This window comes from Gobio gobio (assembly GCF_949357685.1).
Source record: "Gobio gobio genome assembly, chromosome: 21".
NCBI lineage: Eukaryota > Metazoa > Chordata > Actinopteri > Cypriniformes > Gobionidae > Gobio > Gobio gobio.
Genome location: NC_137117.1, coordinates 34030280 through 34054202, shown reverse-complemented (window position 1 = coordinate 34054202; position 23923 = coordinate 34030280). Strand labels below are relative to the sequence as shown.

At 42.9% G+C, this 23923-nt stretch overlaps 1 protein-coding gene across 3 annotated transcripts in view; it reads right to left on the bottom strand.

Annotated features, from left to right (window-relative positions):
- Window positions 1–23923, bottom strand: part of sulf2b (sulfatase 2b) — a 189180-nt gene that overhangs the window by 145637 nt on the left and 19620 nt on the right. For all 3 annotated transcript variants that reach the window (XM_079803668.1, XM_079803664.1, XM_079803661.1), the window contains exon 2: window positions 8640–8696. The gene's annotated coding sequence lies outside the window, so the exon portion shown is untranslated. The remainder of the gene's footprint in view (window positions 1–8639; window positions 8697–23923) is intronic.

The window sequence follows — 23923 nt, the reverse complement described above, 5'->3', positions numbered from 1 at the left end:
AGTTTTTTTATTCATTCATATTCATATTTATTGTAATTAATATTTCAATTTTTTTGTGTGCATATTTACTTTTGTTGTACACTTTTTTGTTTATTGCTATGTGATAATGTGATAAAATTCCTAATTCCTAATATACACTCACCTAAAGGATTATTAGGAACACCATACTAATACTGTGTTTGACCCCCTTTCGCCTTCAGAACTGCCTTCATTCTACGTGGCATTGATTCAACAAGGTGCTGAAAGCATTCTTCAGAAATGTTGGCCCATATTTATAGGATAGCATCTTGCAGTTGATGGAGATTTGTGGGATGCACATCCAGGGCATGAAACTCCCGTTCCACCACATCCCAAAGATGCTCTATTGGGTTGAGATCTGGTGACTGTGGGGGCCATTTTAGTACAGTGAACTCATTGGCATGTTCAAGAAACCAATTTGAAATGATTCGAGCTTTGTGACATGGTGCATTATCCTGCTGGAAGTAGCCATCAGAGGATGGGTACATGGTGGTCATAAAGGGATGGACATGGTCAGAAACAATGCTCAGGTAGGCCGTGGCATTTAAACAATGCCCAATTGGCACTAAGGGGCCTAAAGTGTGCCAAGAAAACATCCCCCACACCATTACACCACCACCACCAGCCTACACAGTGGTAACAAGGCATGATGGATCCAAGTTCTCATTCTGTTTACGCCAAATTCTGACTCTACCATCTGAATGTCTCAACAGAAATCGAGACTCATCAGACCCATTCCCATTCAGTCGGCCCATTCTCCTCTGACCTCTAGCATCAACAAGGCATTTTCTCCCACAGGACTGCCGCATACTGGATGTTTTTCCCTTTTCACAACATTCTTTGTAAACCCTAGAAATGGTTGTGCGTGAAAATCCCAGTAACTGAGCAGATTGTGAAATACTCAGACCGGCCCGTCTGGCACCAACAACCATGCCACGCTCAAAATAGCTTAAATCACCTTTCTTTCCCATTCTGACATTCAGATTGGAGTTCAGGAGATTGTCTTGACCAGGACCACACCCCTAAATGCATTGAAGCAACGCCCATGTGATTGGTTGATTAGATAATTGCATTAATGAGAAATTGAACAGGTGTTCCTAATAATCCTTTAGGTGAGTGTATATATAAAACTTTGTTGTCACTGGAGACATCCTCAAAAGATAAAAATGATTCATAAGTAAATAATTTTTTATTTTATTTCAAAAATTGCATTTTTCTGGTTTAAAGGAACACTCCACTTTTTTTGAAAATAGGCTCATTTTCAAACTCCCCATGAGTTAAACAGTTGAGTTTTACCGTTTTTGAATCCATTCAGGCGATCTCTGGGTCTGGCGGCAGAACTTTTAGCATAGCTTAGCATAGATCCTTGAATCTGATTAGACCGTTAGTATCTCGCTCAAAAATGACCAAAGACTTATATTTTTCCTATTTAAAACTTGACTCTTCTGTAGTTACATCATGTACATCATGACAGAAAATGAAAAGTTGTCTGCATTGTTTTCAAAAGTATCCGTTTTACGGCGTAATAGACGGTACGTAGGCGTAACCGTCGCAAAAGTAATGTGTTTCAAAACAAAAATGCATTAGTGTAAACGGGGCCTTAGTCATAATTCTAATTCGCTTTAAATGTGGGGTAGGCAATTTCAGCGAAGCTAGCAATAGCAAGCTAGCTTTGAAAGCATGAACGCTCACAGCAGAGTTTGCAAAGTGTCATGAGACGAGGGACGACGTTAAACTACCTCATGTTTAATACATGTCAAAGCTCATTACATTACAATAATAAAGAACATAAATAATTACAGAACTCTTACTTGTACCACCTGACAGCTGCAGATTCAATTTGCAGTTGATAGTGTTGACATTGAAACGCATAATTCCGAGTCTCTGAACAGCTCTGTTCTATTGCTATCAGGATGTGAAGAGAGTTTCAACCAAAATAACAAAAAGTGTTTATAAAAAAAAGCCCTACCCTACCTTTAAACAAAAGCAATACAAATCTATAGTATGCACTCATTTAGATTAGCCCAGAATTGTCACGATGTCCAGCTCAGAACTCTAAAGCCATGTTCAGACTGCCAGCAAAAATCAGATTTTTTTGCATATCCAGATTTTATGGATGGGTTTTTGAAAGTCTGGACAGCAAAAAAAATAAAAAATCAAATCGGATTCAAACCACATTGACCACAAACAACACTAGGCACTAGGGCTGTAACGATTTGACCAAAAATAAAAACCTCGATTAATTGAACATTTTACCTCGATTACGATTAATGAACGATTATTTAGCTTTTTCTTTTTTCTTTTTTTTTCTTTTTTTGCCCTCGTAAGGTTTTTGATTAAGTTCCTGATAAGGTTTGTACTGTAAATATTTTCTACTAAAGGTGGATTTTTTTTTTTTAATGAAAAAGTGCATTTCTTTGTGATTTTAAAACACTTGAAGGAAACGGTTCACTTTCAGCAGTGATTGTCTATGGGGCGGATTTCGGTTTGTTGTACATCAGATACAGATAAATTAACACAGTAGGCCTACATTACATTTATTTGAATGCATTAATGAGAGAGTGATTGTGTGTGAATTACTCATACCGTCTCTATTCATTATGAAGCTGTGGTTTGTACTTACTTCAAAGGTATTAAAATATATGCCTATAACGGTTGAGTTTCTAAGCTACTTTAGTGACTTTACTTTAGTCACAGGACAGCGTTGACACTGCGTTTCTGCGCGCGATCTTCACGTGATGTGCGAGCTTCTATCAATATATCAGGCATTATACACATCATTATACACGTTCAACATAATACACATCTGATGGTCTAAACTCGCTTTAATGTTCAAACTGGCAGGGCTTAAAACACATAGAACTGACAAAGCTTTGTGAGGACGCAGGTGAAAGAAGTCTTCGCGCGCGTTGTCAGAGACGCGACACGGCTGTGTCACAGAAAGAAGCTGAGCACTGAACGGATACGTATTGTTATTTTTGAATAGTGCACAATCGCTTTAAATGTTGAAACTGGCAAGCCTTTAAACGCATTTACTTGACAAACTTTATGAGTACGAAAGTGATAGCGATCTGGCTTCGGGGCTTGCGCGCGCCGCCGTCTGTGTGTGTGTGTGTGTGTGTCGGTGGCAGCGCGTATAGGCTATAAGAACGGTGATTAACTGACCTGTATAAACTGTGTAAAACATGCAGCTACTATAGTGATTCTGGGCATCTATAAACACAGATAACTGCTCCTGCATCTCTCTGTGCCTGCAAACTGCACTTGATGTGACTGACGGGGCGGAGTCACGTGAAAACCGAAATAACCGACATGGGAAAAATATGTCGGTTAGAAGTTCTGAATGTCGGTTTCGGTTATTTTTCGATTAATCGTACAGCCCTACTAGGCACTCAAATCAGATTTCAAACACTGCTGCACAGCAAAGCCGGACGTGACTACAGCACGGAACATCAATATATACCAGTCTTGCTGAGTTTTTCTGCACCACGACTCGACGGGACGCTTATTTAGATCTGATGCATTTCTATTTTTCCTGCATCCTTTTTGAAAGCCTCCTCAAAAACGTGGGTAGGCCTACGTCATTACCAAAGCAAACCATGCAGGTACATTGGTTATGTCTGGACGCACAAATCTTATTTGGTTACTTGCAATTAATAGTGTGGACAGTCTGTCTGAAAACATCTGATTTGAGAAAAACTGCAGTTTGAACATAATCTAAGTGATCCACTCAATCCCCCAGCAGCCCCTCCGACTCTGGTCACGGGCCGTGGTGTTGCTGTGGAGACAGGCCATGTATATGATGGATGATTGGTTTCCTCCCATGTTGCCCCTGCACGATGCTGTTACTATGATAAATGGTACCCAAGGTAACAAATCTCTACACGTCCTTACGGCAGCAGACCACGGAAAAATACAAACAGCACTGCGGGATGGGTCACGGCCCCTCCTCTCATCTCACACACTCAAACATACAGTAAATCACACACACTCACCAGTACAACTGCAGGACACTTGCAGAAGCCAATCTAAATGAAGAAGCCCAATGTTTTGTCCGAGCACAAAATAGTGCGCTTTCAGAAATTAATATTCAACCACAACCCCCCCCCCCAAAAAAATTGTTGTTGCTCTATTAAAACACATCTAAAAACACACACGCTATTCATCCCACATCCTCCCACATATTGCCTCAACCAACACTTTTGCTGACATACACTCAAAGGAGTGCTATTTCTAATGAAGTTTTCTCCAAAAATAACCTTTAGAAATAGAATGATGGATTAGCTCTGGGTCTCTACTGGGATTTTCGAGATTACACATATATAATTTTTTTTCAGAGTGTTAGATTGGGTACCGCTGGCCACCAAGAATGTGCCCAATTAAGAAAGAAGAATGACCTTATTAGAAAACAGAGTCCATCTGCCAGTCACTGCGTTGTGAAGCTTGACTGACAGCTCAAACTTACCCCTACGGATGCTTTACCAGCTTTAAAGAGCTTTGGCGCATCTGATGAGGGGGTGGACGGCAGACAAACAACAAGAACTGTCCTTTTCCTTTTTTTTTTTTTTTACAAAAGAGAAGGTTGTTCCTGACACCAAAAGAAAACAGGTACACTGACTCATGTCTCTGAAGGAGTTATTTATACCTTCCAAACCAGGTGAAAGGAAATAAAAAGAAACAAAGTGGAAAAACGTTTATAATGTGGCGGACATGGAAGTTATTTGGAGTTTTGAGGGGAAAAGTGTTTGTACAGGTAGTTTAAAAACAGCTATAAACGGCCCATTCATACCATTTTGTCTTCTCTCCATCTTATTGCCTGTCGTAATACATCATTTGAACTATTTTTTATTTAGCAATACAAGAATATAATAAAAAAACTGCACTTATAATAAACAGAATGTTATCGACCACTGGTGGGTCGATAAAAACTTGAGAGACAGAAACTCACTTTTATCCAAACAAAAAAAGAAAGAAAGAAAATAATAATAAGGAGAAATAGCACTTCAGTTGCAACTTTTCACCTAAACTGCCTCGTGTGACTGAAACCAAAAGTATAGTGCATGTAAACATGGTATAATGTTGGTCTTAGACTATAACTAAGCCTGAGACTGAGAACTGGGACTGAGAAATGTACAGTAACCTCACAGAGACAGGGCGAAACAAAATGAAACAAAACAGAGTGAGGGGCAGATTGAACCTGATGTTCCATTAACACGGCCTGCTGGGAAATCAGGATGCCTACTTTCTAGAGCATATCTCATCCCAAGAGAGTATGCGTGCTTGTGTGTGTGTGAAGGAGAATGTGAGACTTAGAAAGAAACCTTGGGAGACAAAACAGACCATGTCTCTTTCTCACCCATTGCCTCCATCCTCCACTCCTCTCCGATGTCTTTTCCTTCTCTTCATATTCGGAGACATGTCATACACACACACACACACACACACACACACACACACACACACACACACACACACACACACACACACACACACACACACACACACACACACACACACACACACACACACACACACACACACACACACACACACACACACACACACACACACACACACACACACACACACACACACACACACACACACACACACACACACACACACACACACACACACACACACACACACACACACACACAAGCTGTATTGTTCCAGGATGGCCTCTCATGACTGCAACTGTGGGACAGCTGGAAAGATTGAAACCATATGCATATTGTTCGAGCACGTGGGTGTGTATGAGATGGAGAGAGGGAGATCTTTATCAGAGGAATCTTTTTGCTGGGTGGGTGTGGGATAGAGAGAGTGTGGGAGGAATAAACAGAACTGATCCAAGCACTCACATAAAGCCTAGGATTCAATCGTAGGTGAAAGTTCACTGACCTCCGGGTCATGCAGAAAGACATTTCAAACTAGCATGTAAGCATTCTGCACGTGACTGGTACAGTTCAGATAGCAATACAATATATAAATAATGAAAATTATATATGAGTAATATATAAGCTTTACATGGTATAGGAAATAGGATATGGGGGGGGGGTTCTCCCTAAATGCAATAAATTAAGCAGCACAACTGTAATAATATTAAATTATTATTATTGTATTTTTATTTCATTAAATTAAGCAATCATACTTGTTACAAGTTACATGTATTTACTGTAGTAATAACTAAGTTATACATAACCAAAACCCCAGTCCTAACTCTATAGTATGTTGTTATAGTATATTAATGTTACTGAGTAATTATCGTTGTATTAGTTACACAGTAATTGGGACATCTTAAAATAAAGTGTAACCCTATACTAATATTTAGGGATGTCTTTATTTTCTTTGCTTTCAAAAATTGAATCATAGAACTTTCTATCCATATCCTTTCTGTCAATCCATATAACTTTCTTCCTAGTGTGGAACACAAAAGTAGATATTTAGCAGAATGTCCAAGCTGCACTTTTCCATACAGTAAAAGTGAATGGTGACCATGGCTGATCTGGAACCACTTTTATTGTACCTTTAAAAAGTCTTTAAATGTGTAAATTCTTAGTTTTGTAGATAAATATAAATTGTGGTCACTACCTAATTCCCATACTTCCAGTTGTGTTGAAAATACTAAGTAGGTGTGTCCAAACTTGACTGGTGTTGTATGTGTTTGTGTGTGTCCGTATGTATGTGAGGTCATTCTTTGTCAGGACATTGTAAGTGTTTATGAGGCAGAAGTAATGAAGCATTTGTGTGTTTTCAGTGAGGGTCAATCTACCATGCAAAAAGGTCATGCTGTGTGTGCGTGTGTTTGTAGCGGAGAACCCCACAGAGCTCTGACCCCGTGTCCTACTTTCACCCCTTTTATTTCATTCATATATTTATACAGTCATTTCTGTTTTTCCTTATGCATCAACGATTCCTATCTGGTACATAGGAATCACTCTCACACACAAAGTATCATGGTGTTTTGTGGACATGTGCTATAGTAATACCACATTTTATGGTATTTGTGGTACATTTACAATGTACCCCGTTAATAGCAGCATTCTTTACCATGTCTGTACCATGAAATACAATGTCACTAACAATACATGGGCACTTTAAAATGTACAATAAATGTAAAATAAAGAAATACAAAAATGTACTAGATGACTAGAACATTATTTGATCACAATATACTCGTGCACATGATTTTAAACCATTTAAAAGACACAAAAGAAAACATAGTGCTGTTCTGGCGCACGTCTGTGAATCTCCTGTCTTTGTGACACACACACACACACACACACACTCGTGCGCACGTAAAGCCACTTCCGACAGCACTTGAACAGACAAAAACACACACAATTATGCCGAAATACCCATTTTACTGAGTATCCTCGCAAGCACAGTCTAAAATGAGTTAAATGAAGTCTTAAATGAACGGAAAGAGTGTGAGAAAATGGGAATTTCCCATTATTTGTGAGAAAACGCTTCCGTTTCCGTGTTTTCACTGTTAGATGCTAGGAGGCGCTATTACGTAACTTCTGAATGAGTACAAAATCTCCAGATCAAAACACAGACGAAGAAGAAAGCAGATGCATATGTAAAATAACGCGATCATCAACATTAAACAGCAAAACTATCTAATGTTACTGAATGAAATGTTGACCCAGGACGAGCTATAGGACTGTGCAAGCAGTAGGGGTGTTGATGGACTCCATCTACTCCATCTGTGTTTGATCATCACTCTGAATCTGATCTGTCTTTGACAAAAATGTGATTTTCTCAGCTTTTCGTTCAAAATGTTGCTTTTTTTTTAATGAAACTTACCCCTATTTAAGTGTTGATAAAAAAGGAATGCATGAAGCTAGAATAAAACGGTTTTTGTTTTGTTTAAAAGCAGAGGGTTTATTCTTTCTTTTGATATATTGCATGTTCAGATATTCATACAACAAACTATTCTATGGGCCATTACATTTTTGTGAAAATGATCAAAAACCCTGGCAGTGGCTGGCAACTTAAAAAAAAAAAAAGGCGGGAAAAGAGTTAAAGGGGGCATAACACAGTTTCTGCCAATCTCAGTGGTATCTGGTGATACTGCTCTTCTTTCATAAAAAGATTCCATTAAGCAAATATTTAAAATATCGGCTACTACCTTTATCTTGTTTCTACATTGGTGATTAAATGTGATATGATTACAACATAATAATATATTAAAAACATTAATGTTAGGTTTTATTAATTAACAGCACAAGTGTTTTCAACATTAGAGACTGTTTCTTGATATAGATATATTTCACAGTATTACTGTTTTTAATGTATTTTTGATCAAATAAATGCAGCCTGTGTGAGCATAAGAAATTACTTTCATTACTTGCATCTAATGTAATAAAATTGGAATTATTTTAAGTGCAGATTAAGTGTCCAAACACTTTGAGGCCACTGTGTATTATAGCACCAAGGTATAACCGACACGATACCATGGTTCCACTGCTGTACTTTTCTTTTTTTCCTGTTCAATATATAGAATGATCAGCATGTCCAATACAACTGGGAGAATCCAATACAAGAGGACAGCTTTTTTTAATAAGATCAAGACTTGGTATGTGCCTGTGTCATTTGACCAACGTCCTGTCACTCACCTGTCAGTCCAGAGAATCAGGCTCACGGCTGTTCAAGTTGTCTGATTCCACCTTGTTCTGAAAAACAAGAGAGAAAAGTCACCAAACCCATCAACCCTTATTTCATCATCAAACTCTCAATCTCTTTTTTTTAAATGGCAGCAATTGATTTCTCTGTTCTGTGAGCTTGAAACGTATTTGCTCCAAGACACGGTATGAAAAACGAGCCAGCTACGGGCCACATTTAATTCCTAGTCAAAAGACTTTTGTGCATGCCTCTTTTTTCAGTCTCGTATTCTCTCTCGCCTTCCCCTCCTTTTTCACTACTTTTCTTTGTGTCTGAACTGAAGTCTGACCAGAATACTGATGTCATGGATTTGTGCAGTGCATTTGGACACACAGAATGACTTTCTGGCCTTTTTTTTCCCACCGCACTGCCAGCTCCTGCTGCGCTCGGAGAAAGCAGGTCCAATTACCAGAGCAGGGGGGCTTAGTGAGCGCCACACCACAAAAACACACACTCACGCAAAACAGAGCGCAACAAGTTTATTCAGACGAAGCAATCAGGATGAGAGCTTAAAGAGACCTTAGCGAGGGAGGTTAAGTTACTTAGCGTGATGGCTAATGACAGTGTGGGAACGGCCATAGGAATGTATGAGGAGAAAGAGGGAGGGGCGAGGACGAGATATCCGATCGAATGGAATCGGTGCTCCATCAATCAATCTGATTAAGATGTCAACCTGTCAATCATGAGGATTAAACTGAGGGGGCTCATGCATATTCATGAACATCTTTAGGGTGGGATGTGAATATGTTAAGCTGTATTACAGAAGAGCAAAGACTGAAAGGGGAGGAGAGGTAATTAGTGGCCCACCATTCACCCGAGACAAAAGCAGGGTTGAAATGGTGTTCTTTTCAGCCTCAAGACAAAACAAAATGTATTAGAATCAGGGTCAAAGGGTACTATGATGTCATGTGGATTAAACATGGTCAAGGCTGGCATGCGACGTGTCCTGATGTCATTACCACTCTCTATCCTCAAATCATTTCCTTTCACTCTCCATTGGATCTATTTAACCGCAAAGATGGGTGGGTTCCTGGGTGTTGCTATCTTGTAGCAAAGGTGTTCTGAGTGGTTTTAATGTGTTGCTAGGGTGTTCTGGGTGGTTGCTAGGTGCATGCTTGTTGCACCAAGTCAAAGGAGCCCATGTCCAAGTTTCTATGACAGGGATTTTCAAAGTGCTTTGATCCCAAGGACCACAAATATGGTGATCTTCTTGCAAAGAGACCCCTTTATTTATTTATTGTTCCCGTATATATACCCGTTTATATTGTACGAGAAGTCTAATATTATAAACACAACATGTTGCTTAAATAAATTATTTTGTATTGAAGACAAAGCACATTTAATCATTAACTGGAAAATAAATGAATAAACTATTGAAATTTGCAGATGTGTTAAACATAATAATGTGTTAAAATAATTGATATTATATAAACACATATGAAGCCAAAGCATTATTAAAATATTATCTGGAAAATAAATAAATACAAAAAGAAATAAAGAAATAAAAGAAAAACTCAATCAAAATAATCAAAATTGGATAATATTATCAAAATTGGATGTGTGTCAAATATAATAATAATTAACTTTGACAGCTGTAGAATACATTTAGTAAAATATTTATTTTTCTCTCAAAAATATAATCTAAAAGATATTTATTTTCATGGATAAAGACCCATTGGAGCACATGGGAGCAAAATAGTAAGAGTAATAATATTATAAACACAATATTAAAAAATAGCTTTTCATATTAAAGATACTTGAATTGAAGCCAAAGCACACTATTAAATATTATCTGGAAGAGAAACAAACAATTTAACAGATGTGTTGTACATAATATCTTAACTGTGACAGGTGGAAAAATATATTTAAAAAGGACTTACATTTTAACTACTGTCTTGCAGCCAAAGCACATTGTTAAAATAGTTTCTGGAAAATAAATAGAATTCAGTAATATTGTAAAAATTCTTCTCTATCATCCTTTGGTATCATTCTACGCTGAAATGTAATGCTTCAGAAATACCTTTCACCTAAATTATGAGCAAAACTAATCATGATATGTGTCTTAGTAAAGCAGAACAAGTCAGAAAGTAAAATGTTATCATATGATACAACTCTATTGGACAGAGTTGAGCAACTGAGGAAGGTCCGACCAATCAGGTCAACCACTTGATGAGAGTCTTTGTAAGAAAAGAAGTGTTTTTTTTCTCTCTCTGCATCAGTGAGAGCAGTTAAGGTGACATTGACAGGAGGCACACGCTCAGCCATCATTCAGCATTCTGCCTCTAGACATGAGCCCACACTGACCCTCTCTCCTCTTCATCTTTACACATCTCTGTCACTCCATCACCTTCTCCTCTAATCCTCCACTCATTCCCACTTATGTTTTCCTCCATCCATAATCCCCTTTTTCTTTTTCCATCTTCTGTCTTGTTACTTTGGCTTTTCTCCTCTTCTGCCCCCTCTCCTCTCTAGCTCTGTAATTGTCAGTGCGTTCAAAAGAGCCCCACACAGAGAGAAAGTTAGCCACCGTAGATTAAATTAAACCCCATCAAGTAGAAAGCAGACACCAAACACCCAATGCAATATTAAAAGGCTGCACACAAGGGAGCGTGTGTGTGTGCGTGTGAGTCACTCCCTTCAGTCATCCCTCAGCTTTCTTCTCTGACTAATGTAAATCAATGATGTAAAATGGCTGCTTCCCTCACTACAGCTTCAGTGACAGCAAACAGGCCCAACCACAGACCTGCTGCCGCCAAGGTGATGGATAGGTGAGAGAAAGCGGATACACAGGCGGCTTTCATCTCCCTCTCTGTCTGTCTGTCTGTCACCCTTTTCCATGCGTCATGATTTCTCTCCTCTCTTACTTGATCTCTCATTCTATTTTTGTGATCTAGGTCTCTAATGGTGTATTTGAGGAAAATCACACTTAGTGGAAATGTGATATAACAACCTGGAGAAGATCTCATCAACTGTGACTACAGAATTTAGATTTTAAAATGCATAAACATTGTGGACTTTGTGCCATCTTATTTTTTTTTATTCCGAAACAAAAACACAAAGCAAAGGCAAAATCGCTAAATCAAAGCAGAACAACAGCAAAACAAAAAGCAAAACTATGCAAGTTTGTTTCCTCCATGGAATAAAAAAGAAAGGATATTTCACCATTCGCCGGAAGTTTGATTGACAGGCGTTCTGACCAATCATAATCCGCCATCCAACAAAGCAGTGAAGAGAGTTCGTAGATTAATGTCGGTGGACTTGAACTTGAAAAACGGTGTGTACTGATGTCGGTTGAAACAACATTCAACATTCATAAATGTCTCATGTTTGTGAGACAAGTATTCACTAAGCTAGAGGTCTTTTTCTGAAGAGGCTGCAGATCGCGCATCATGTTTGTTTTCTTTATTTTGCAAAAAGCACAACAATTAGTTCCCCTTCGAGGGAACTCGAACTGCGTCATCGTGACGACACTCTGGGGAACGCCCCTTCGCGTAAAGCGTCTGAAGAAACTGTAGAATCAGCCCAATCCGATTGGTGTTGCGTGATGACGTCGTATGTGACGGCATACCCGGAAGATACAAAGAGACGTCTGAACGAAACAGAGATAGCTTTTTTTGCTCTTCAGCGTGAGCGCTCTGTTTGTTCAGTCTGAAGGTGTTGTTGCAGTGAAAGTAAGTGAAATATATTTACTATGGCGAGCGAGCGTTTCAGGCTGTGTGTACACCCGTGTCCGCGCTATATTACGGGCACGGACACACATCAGCTTTGTGTGCAGTGTCTCGGCGTGCAGCACGCCCAAGCCGCTCTTGAGGGGGCGGCTTGCGGTGATTGTGAACTGCTGCCGCTGAGGGTGCTGCGCTCGCGGCTGGCCGTCTTTGAGGAGACCGGTCAGCCTCGTGAGCCCCGCGGTTCTGGGCCTGCGTCTGTTGAGGCAGCGCGGCGCCGTAGATCGTGGGGCTCACAGCGGGATCTGTCAAGAGGATATGGGACTGCTGAGGCATCCTCCCTATCCTCCTCTGACGATTCTGATATCCTCCCGCCCCGTGTGGAAGCCCGCGATGCGGCTTCTTCCCGCGGGGCGGAGGATCCGATTCTCAGGCTGTCTGATTCTGAGGAATCAGACAATTTGAGGATCGAGGTGGATGATGTGGGGCTTTCGCCACCCCACACACCCGCTATTGAGGAGCTAGTGGAGGTTTTAGTCCGCGCTGTGGCCAAACTGAGTTTGGATTGGCCACAAGAAATAGTGGACATCCAGCCACCATCTAAGCTGGATGAACGCTTTTTCAGGCGTCGGGTTCAACCTCCACGGCGGGGTCTTCCTTTTTTCCCCGATCTGCATAACGAGTTGTGTAGATCGTGGGAAAAACCCTTCTCAGCCCGTGTAGCTAATCCCCCAGTACTTGATTTTGCTAATGTGCTGGGGACGGCTGAGTTGGGGTATGCAGCGTTGCCACAGGTGGAAGAGGCGCTTGCGGGCCACCTCTCACCCGGGGCCGCTGCATCATTGAAGGCTCCGTCGCTGCCCACTAAACCTTGCCGCGACACGTCCAAGTTAGTCGGCAGGGCTTTTAGTGCGGCAGGTCGAGCTGCTGGTTGTCTGCACACCATGGCGGTCCTGCAGGCATACCAAGCCGACCTCCTCAAAGAACTGGATGAGGGCGAGGGACCATCTCCGGATGACTTCACTGAGCTCAGGAAGGCAACGGATTTGTCTCTCCGCATTACCAAAGAGACGGCTCGCGCTGTGGGCCGCTCTATGGCTGGAATGGTATGCGTTGAGAGGCATCTCTGGCTGACGCTGTCGGGAATCAAGGAGAGAGAGAAACATTTTCTCCTTGATGCTCCGATCTCGCCTTCTGGCCTCTTCGGCGGGGCAGTGGATACTGTCGTCGAGAGGTTTCAGGAGGCGAGGAAGCAGTCAGCCGCCTTCCAGAAGTTCTTCCCTCGCCGCTCGGGCTCTGCAGTTACAGCAGGCCCGGGTGGGCAGCCCGGACCCTCATCCAGCGCATCACACCGCGATGCGCAGAGGCAGAGTGTCGCCTCCCGCGCCCCTCCCGAGGGAGCTTGGCAAAAGAGACGGCGCTCTCGCAGGAAGCCTTCTCAGCCTAAGAGCGACCTGAGGGACGTTATCCAGGCTAAGAAGGCTCCCAAGCGGTCCTAGCTTCGGCAGGACCGCTGAGAGTCGTCCCCCACAGGGTGGAGCGATCGAGGTCGTTTCCACTCTGGGACTCTCGGGGAATCGTTGCTGCGCTCCCGCCGTCCAAGACGTTTCGGGCCGCATCGGTTCCCTGCGCGCGCGCACTGAACCAGTCGCCTCCATTAGGACTTGCGACAGTTCAGCAGCCGCGTGCGCCTCACGGACCTCTTCCCCGACGACACCCTGCCGGTCAGCCGCTTCAGGGCGTTGGGGTAGGGGCTCGAATAACACCCGAGGCTGGCCTCGAGAGGCTAGTTCCCTTAGTAGATTATCTCGGCGCATGGTCATGCCTTCCGAGTATATCTGCATGGGCCCTGCGTACTGTGGAACGGGGTTACAGACTGCAGTTCGGTTTCCCTCCCCCGAAATTCAACGGGGTGGTTCGAACTGTGGTCGGTCCCGAGCAGGTGCGGGTGATGGAGCAAGAAGTACGCTCTCTGCTGGTCAAGGAGGCTATAGAGTATATTCCTCCACCAGACAGGGAGTCCGGGTTCTACAGCCGGTACTTCATAGTTCCCAAGAAGGATGGGGGGTTGCGTCCAATTCTAGATCTCAGGCACCTGAACCGGTCTCTGAGGAGATACAGGTTCAGGATGCTCACAATTCCAGCCATCGTGACTCAGATCCAGTTCGAGGACTGGTTCGTCACGATAGATCTGAAGGACGCATACTTCCATATCTCCATCCTTCCAGCTCACAGGAAGTTCCTGCGGTTCGCTTTCGGGGGCAAAGCGTACCAGTATCGGGTTCTTCCGTTCGGCCTAGCTCTCTCCCCTCGCACCTTCACGAAGTGTATGGATGCAGCACTGGCTCCGTTGAGACTCCAGGGCATCCGTATACTCAATTATATCGACGACTGGCTGATTTTGGCTCAGTCGTACGATATGGCGGTTCGACATCGAGATGTCGTTCTAGCCCACATAAGGTGCTTGGGTCTCAGACTCAACACGAAGAAGAGCGTGTTGACGCCCTCCCAGAGGACCACGTTCCTGGGGGTTGTATGGAATTCGACTCTGATGCGGGCACAACTGTCCCCCGCACGCGTGGAGTCCATACTGGCGATGGTCTCGAGAGTGAAACTGGGCCGCAGCCTCACTGTGAAGCAGTTTCAGAGACTGCTGGGTCTCATGGCAGCAGCAGCCAACGTGATTCCGTTCGGTCTGCTCTACATGAGACCCCTCCAGTGGTGGCTGAGAACCAAGGGGTTTTCCCCCAGGGGGAATCCTTTCCGCATGATCAGGGTAACGCGCAGATGCCTTCGTTCCCTCGTCATGTGGAAGAAACCTTGGTTCCTGTCCCAGGGGCCAGTGTTGGGAGCGTCGTGTTGCCGGAAGTCCGTTTCAACAGACGCTTCCCTCACTGGTTGGGGCGCGGTCATGGAAGGCCGCTTTTCCAGGGGTCTGTGGGGGACCCGGCATTCTTCCTGGCATATCAATTGCCTGGAAATGCTGGCGGTCTTCAAGGCTCTGAGGAGCTTTCTCCCGGACCTCCGCGGCCACCATGTCCTGATACGATCCGACAACATGTCGGCGGTATCGTATCTGAACCACCAGGGGGGCCTGAGGTCGCGCCCTCTTTGCAGACTGGCGCATCAGGTCCTTCTGTGGTCCCAGGGGAAGTTGTCATCCCTCAAGGCGATGTACATTCCCGGGGACCAAAATCAGGGAGCAGACATCCTGTCGAGGCAGGGGCTGAGGCCCGGGGAATGGCGGCTCCACCCCGAGGTGGTGGAGGCTATGTGCGAGCGGCTGGGCCCGGTGGAAGTGGATCTATTTGCGTCTCGAGAGACGTCCCACTGCCCGCTGTGGTTCTCCCTCACTCATCCGGCCCCTCTGGGGCTGGATGCCATGGCACAGACGTGGCCGAGGCTGCGTCTGTACGCTTTTCCCCCGATTGCTCTGCTCCCGGGAGTTCTGGAACGTGTCCGCCGGGAGGGCGTCAGCCTTCTCTTAGTAGCACCCCGGTGGCCCACTCGAGTATGGTTCTCCGACATCATCGACCTGCTGGACGGTCCCCCATGGCAGGTCCCTCTGAGGAGGGACCTGCTGTCTCAGGCCAGGGGTACGATTTTCTACCCCCGGCCAGAGGTATGGGATCTCTGGGTCTGGCCCCTGAGGGGGCTCAGTTCCTAGCAGAGGGCCTGTCGGCAGGTGTTGTGGAGACCCTACTCAGTTCCAGAGCTCCATCCACCAGGAGGTTGTACAGCCTAAAGTGGAATGTATTTTCCACTTGGTGTAGAGAGCGGGAGGTGAACCCAGTTAACTGCCCAGTGGCTTCAGTGCTGGAGTTCCTTCAAGACCGCTTCTCCGCCGGTCTTTCCCCGTCCACACTTAAGGTGTATGTGGCTGCCATTGGGGCTTTCCACGCACCTTTAGGTGATGCGACGTTGGGAAGGCACCATCTGGTTGTACGTTTCCTCCGTGGGGCTCGGAGGATGAGGCCTGCGGCTCATTCCAGGGTCCCAACCTGGGACCTGGCAGTGGTGCTCGAGGGTTTGGCTGAGGCCCCCTTTGAGCCGCTGGAGTCGGCTGAGGCGAGAATACTGACCTTCAAGGTGGCTTTTCTCCTTGCCATCACTTCTCTGAGGAGAGTGGGGGACCTCCAGGCCTTGGCGGTCACGCCGACTTGCCTGGAGTTTGCCCCTGGCATGGTTAAAGCCATCTTGCATCCCAGCCAGGGCTACGTGCCCAAGGTGCCATCTAGCAGGGCAAGGTCAGTGGTTCTCCAGGCATTCCATCCTCCACCTCACGTGACGGCGGAAGAGAGCAGACTTCACCTCCTCTGCCCCGTGCGGGCATTGAGGATTTATCTGGAGAAGTCTGCTCAGTGGAGAAAGTCAGACCAGCTGTTGGTGTGTTTTGGTTCACCCAAGAAAGGGCTGCCTGCGTCAAAGCAGACGATTAGTAACTGGATTGTCCAGGCTATAGCCATGGCTTATCGGGTGCGCAACCTGCCTTCACCCTTAGCCGTGAGGGCCCATTCTACCAGGAGCATGGCCTCCTCGGTAGCCCTCCTTTCTGGGGCCTCTATGCTAGACATCTGCGAGGCAGCTGGGTGGGCCACTCCTCACACCTTCATTCGTTTTTATAGTCTGCATCTCCCTGAGACGCCTGGCGCGAGAGTGCTCGTCCCCTAGTTGTGCCTGGTTCCAGCTTCACACTGGGGTGGGTATGATTGGTGCGGGATAGTTGGTACTCGTTCCCCAGAGTGTCGTCACGATGACGCAGTTCGAGTTCCCTCGAAGGGGAACGTCTCGGGTTATGACTATAACCCTTGTTCCCCGAGAAGGGGAACGAGACACTGCGTCTCGTGTCCACCCAATCATCAGAGCGCTCGCTTCATCGCAAAGAACGCTATCTCTGTTTCGTTCAGACGTCTCTTTGTATCTTCCGGGTATGCCGTCACATACGACGTCATCACGCAACACCAATCGGATTGGGCTGATTCTACAGTTTCTTCAGACGCTTTACGCGAAGGGGCGTTCCCCAGAGTGTCGTCACGATGACGCAGTGTCTCGTTCCCCTTCTCGGGGAACAAGGGTTATAGTCATAACCCGAGACGTTTTTTTTGTGACTGTACACCAAAAAAATAGAAACTTAACAGATTATAATGATGTATAACACTTGCCTGAATGATAAATAAGCCGATCGAGAGGGTTAACTAGAAGGAAGAGATTATCGGTTCACGAGCAGCTTTAACTGAGGCGCGGTAAAATGACCTGTCACTACACATTAAAGAGCCACAAAACAATATTTTTTGTTTACATTTCTTTAAAAAAATGACAAAATTTTAGAGTTGAGACTTTGTTTCATATTAAAAGTAACTTCTCTGTCCTCTGTCAGTGCGTTGTCAGTGTCCTCTTTGCTCTGTGATGTGTTTTTCACTGCGTGAGAACGTGTGTGTGGCGTTAGAGCGCGGCTTGTCGGACATAGCAGCAGTAACTAAAGGGGACGGGTCTTTTTTGCGAACGGAAATTGCAACTTTTTATCTCACAAGAATTGCGAGTTATAAAGTCCAGGAGAATTGGAGAGTCCAGAGAATTGAACTGCAGTGAGGTTGATGGGGCAAAACCTGGGACCGGTTTGCCAAAGAGGTTTTCCCCATAATCTCCGATATTCAACGGACGATTTGATTGACAGCAGTGGTCCTAGAGGCAAAGTTGTTCGGATGGAGGAGTTCGATCATGTGGTATGACTATCTTGTGCATGTGTGAAGAAAATCATGTGACATACGATCATCTATAGCCGTTCTTGTGTTGTTGTTATTTCATTTCAAAGCGCCACCAGGTGGCCATTCACCACGTCCTTGCTCACCTGACCCCAGGCTGAGCCCGTGCACAGGTGTACCGGCTTGGGTGAAATTGTCTCGTTCTGTTCAAGAGTTATAGCCGTTTTTAGCAAACCCTGCCTCGCCCACTCTATAAATGTTTTGGCCTGCAGCTGCCAACGTGAAATTAAATTCCGACTTTTTTCCGATCTGGATGGACAGTCAGACTCCAGAGAATCTTTCTGCACTGGTTTGGGTCAGATCGGGCAAAACACGTAGGACTAGTGTGCAAAAGTAGGTTTTTCAAAAAATCCAAAATACCCGAAAATTTTGCCAGCGCAACCATCAAATCCGAGGCATGCGTCTCGCTCGGCTTGAGCCAATGATTCCGATGACATAACACACACGATTTCGTACTTTTGATCGCTGTAGCGCCACCACCGGCCCGATCGGGCCGAGCCTTGGTGAGAAGGAAAAAAAAGACTTTATAACTTACAATTGCAAGTTTATTTCACACAATTCTCACTTTATAACTGGCAATTGCAACTTTATATCACGCAATTCTGTGAAAAAAAGTAAAGTTTATGTAAATTTGAAATTGCGAGAAAAAAATTCAGCATTGTAAAAAAAAAAACAAGTCGCAATGACCTTTTTTTTATTCAGTGGCAGTAACAAACTTCCATACAAAATTTTACAGAAAGTAAAGCAAAAAACTAAAAGCAACAAACAAAAGCAAAACAAAAATCAAAGCAAAACAGAGTGAAACAAATACACAAAATAAAACAAAACTCGAAGCAAAGCTAAGTAAAACAAAACATCTTTCTAGGTTTATGAAGCACAGATAAAAGCTTTTATTCGCAGCCTTTTGTCACAAAACATTTGTGTCATCCCTCATAAATGGAAACATTAAAATAATACTTAATATAATTTAAATTAGATTACAAGTTTTTGAGCAGTTAAGCACTACATGTATTTATTTATTTGATTATAACTAATGGTTTTACTAGCTTTACAGTATCTATGGTTAACATGGGAAATCTACTGCACAAGGGATACAAGACATAACTTTTTTACAGGAGTAAACTTTTCCCAGTAAAACTGAGTTTTAACTTCAGTTCATGTAATAAGCAAAAACGTGAATGTTTTTGTGCTGCTATCTTCTTTATTTTGATTCATCCCCTCCCATGACCTTCAGTACTCGCTGAGATCGGGGTTTGACCCGGACATACCATGTGAACTGTTTCTCTCATTACGCGGCCCACCGCTCTGCGTGATTTATGCTCTTATTCATATTCCATGTGAAGCGCTTTTAATCACCAGGCCGCATGCTGCTGCTTCACATAACTACTGCAAAGAAGCAATTAATTCCTGCTGCTGCACGGCTTCCTCAACAAGCCTGAAATTAATACAACACTTAAGAAATACTGACTCATTTGTTCGGAGATGAAATCCACACAATGACCTCGCCAGCGATTAACAGCACATCGGCTGCATTGGACTGACCCGAGTGTGAAAAGTAGTAGGTAAGGCCCTGTAGATCACATGTACTATTTTATTTTATTTTATTTGTGTGGTGTTATGGTGCCTTGACTGCCAGTGTGAAACAAGTTTCCTTAGAAGGTGCCTTCATATTCAATCACTGCCTGTTTAGTCATTAAATGACTAGTCTAAGGTTTTGGACACAGTAAATCGAGAGGAGAAAGGAAATAATCTGAGAGAAGAGAGGGATCAGTACATGATATGAGATGGGAATGAGCTAGCTTCTCTTTCATTGGTTTTCATGTCTAACCACAGGGCCACTGCTCCAACCTACATTACATTTATCAAGAAAGGATACAGGGTAAAATGTCTGATATGCACTGTCTCTCTGTCTGGACAGTAGACCTGTCTGGCCTCTGGGGTTTGCTGTGATGTGTCCATGCTCCCAGACTTAGATTAATAATTTAGATAGTTGCTGAGTCTGGTAAGACAAGCTGATGACCGCTGGTCCGTGGGGCAATTTAAAAAAGAAGTAGTGAACCACACCAGAGCCCCTGCCTGCTCGTACTGAGCCACGCTGTAAAAATGTGAGCGTGTTTGAGTGTGCAGTTAAATTTAGACAGACTGATCAAGCTGGAGTAATGCACGTGTCAGGGAGTGCATATACACCACCACTCAAATGTTTGTGGTCAGTGTGTTTTTTAAAGAGGTCATGAATTGGGAAAATCAAAATTTCCTTGATGATCTTTTGACATCACATCATTGTACTGTAAAAACATACTGTATGTTTCAGAACTTCCTCATTACACTGGACGCGAGCGGCGCGATTCGACCCAACAAAAGACATTATAATCTGTGATGTGGTCAACACCAGCACGACATGAGCGGCAAATCTCCGACAGTAAACCGATGTCTCGTTCTATTTATGACGAATTGACACGAAGGACAAATGTTTTGCAATGGGTGCTTTGTCGCGTCCAGTGTAGACAGCCTTTAGCTGTTGTGACAAGCGATAACGGTCGTGGATTTTATTGAATCCAAGCTCAGAAAACCACTTGTTTGGAACTGTCACACTATGACGTTATACACCTTATTTTTCAGGTAAGTTTTAATGTGTCTGGCTTCCAGTGTCATTTGCTTCCAGTCATTTTTAGCTGTACAAAACGCGTAATTCTTCTTGATATTGCAAAACTGGTATTTCTTACCGCATTATTTTTAATGTCTTAATTACAAGCATGCAACAGTTTAACAGTTTTTCTATAGCAGGTTATTTCCCTATTCCGCAGTGAAAAATAAGGTGGATAGTGCGACGAAAGACCTCCTCTGCAGAAGAAGATAAACGCCTACTTCTACATCATTGCATCTTTGACACCGCCCACTGGCGCATTACTGAGATGAGAAGGAGAGAAGAGAGAGACAGGATCACTGGACTAAAAATAACATTACCTTCCAAAGGATCCTAATGCTAGGAAAGTGGCTGTTTATTTTCAACTATTTGAATGTCTCAGTAGAGCATTATTTGTTTGTTCAGTACATTTCAATGTGGATTCTTTGGTAAATCAGTTGCATTTTGGCACAGGTTTTGCAAACAGTGTTTTACAGTCCCCATTCTCAATCTATTTTTGAGTTAAAAAAAAAATGTTAATATGCAAATGTTAATATTCACATGTTTCCTTGCCACTGTTGCCTCTGGCTTGGCATGCTCAGTTGGGGACACTACATTTTTCAACTAAACCTCGAAATAAATCTTATTAATAAACTAAATTAACCATATAAACTAAATAAATGATCTAATTATTGATCTAAAGCCCACACTGTCACTGTATGATAATTGAAATGAACTGATGACATCAGCGTTTTTTCCAGAATGGCTATACAGCTGAATAAAATTATGCTGCATTATTTTCCTGTTTTACACTGTAAAGCTGCTTTGAAACAATCTGCATTGGTAAAAGCGCTATATAAATAAAGTTGACTTGACTTGACATGTAAAACTGATATTATTACTTTTTGTTGACTACATCTTTGCATTTTTAACTACTTGCAGATACTTTTTTTTCTTTTTTTTTCTTGCAACTCTGCAGGAAAATATCTAGTTAAAAATGCAAAGCTGTAGTCAACAAAAAGTAATAATATCAGTTTTACATGTGAATATTAACATTTAAACTTTTTTTTTAGTGGGCCCAGAGGCCTGGAGGGCCTATGAGGATCTTCCCTAAGGGCACCAGTCCTGGAACAAGATTTCCACCACCCACAACCGACCCCTCACTCGTCACCCCGGAATTCGCAATAGTGCAATGACCAGTACAGGGAGCCCAGTTTACCTTGAAACACCATTCATTGTCAATGCTGTGGATAATCCTTTTTTATACCCTAAACAGGCAACGTGTACTGGGAGTTACTTTCAAAATGACTATGATATGATAAATGATAAAAAAGTAAAACATCTTTCTTATGCCCCAAACAAGACGCTAAAGAGTATGTAACTCGTGGGTTACGTTGCCTGTTCTACGGTTAATAATAGTATATTTTAAAATGTAATTTATTCCTGTGATCAAAGCTGAATTTTCAGCATCATTACTCCAGCCTTCAGTGTCACATGACACCTCAGAAATCATTCTGATATGATGATGATCAATGTTGAAAACAGTTGCCCTGCTTAATATTTTTGTGAAAACCATGCATTTTCTAGGATTCATTGGTGAAAAAGAACAGCATTTATTTGAAATGGAAATCTTTTGTAAAATTCTAAATGTCTTTATTCAGCAAGATACATTAAATTGATCAAATGTGACATTTTCTTAAATTAATTTCTTTAAAAAAAAAAAAAAAAAATCTTACTGACCCCAAACTTTTGGACAGTATGTATTTTATTACTACATAGGTAACACTTAAATATATTAATATCAATGCATTATATAAAAATCTAACCAACTGACATCAGCAAAATATATGTAATTTTTTTTTGTCTCAGAACATACTTCCCTTTTCTGAGCCATTTTTTTCCAATCCTTGAGTCGAAATCTCTATTACATAATTTCCAAAAAGCAGTATGTCAAGTAACACATCCAAATTTAGAATAGTCATTAAACCATACAAGAAAAAATACCCAAATGATTTACCGCGTCCACTGAGATTCTGAAGAGTGGATCTCATGAGCACTTCACTATACCATGAGGCCACAGGAGAGGAGTCATCATATTCATAAACGGCAAAGAATAGTGGCATGATTGTCATTGTGGGTCACATGACAGTGGACAGCTAAAGTAACCACATGTGTAATTCACCACATTATCCCCACTAACAGTGTCATACATCTTCATTTGTGATAAAATCTTGTGAAATTTTGAACGCCAATTGGTTTGATATTTTAAAATGCAATGACATTCAAATGTTTTTAGGACCACAGTACTTCAGGAACTGGAGATATTTTGAAGTATAGAAATAAGCATGATATAGGTTTAGCCCATATTTTACCAAACACTTTACCGCCCTTCCCTCGCAAGTCCAGAAATCAATTCAAGGAGAGTTGCAACCTCTAGGCAGCCTAGTTTTAATTCCATCTGCTATCCCTTCACTGTTTCTATTTCTCATCCGCTCTTCATCCCTTTCTCCAAGTCAATTGATTTCAGAGGCCTTTCAAGCACCCAATTAAACCCCGCTAGACTAGTCCAGTTGGGCTGGTTTAATGAATGCCAGCATAGGCCGCACTATGATTATCTCTCCTTCCCTCTCCCCGTCTGTTTCTCCTTTCTATCCTGTGTAAACTTTAACAAATCATGCTTGGGCCCAAATTGAAATTCATTGCTCAATCCATCGTGTAGCTGTGAACCAACATAAAAAGATAAAAGAGAAAGAGTAAGTGAGTGAAAGATGGAGTGTGTGAGGGAGAGAAAGATTGGAAATTAGTTTGGCAAAATCCAATCTCAGGGACATGTAACACAACTGCCAGATCTTATTTAAAAAGCAGACACGGTCCTATCAACACTTACTCAAGGAACAGATGAGAAAGGGGGGAAAACAGATGAGGAAAGAGGGGATAAACAGCGCAGGAATCCCACAAGAGCAATCATCTTACTGACCTTCAAACGCCCGAACACACTCACACGTGAGCCAGACAATCAGTCACATGTAAGGGGAAAAACCATGGCTAACTGATTAACATAGAGCTATAGAAAAACTTCAACAGAGGAGCTAGAATGTGAGTGTGGTGAGGGTGTTCAATGCAAACACAATATAGAGGCTTGTACAATTTTCTCCTGATCTATAAGGCTGATCTTCAAACAAGCAGTA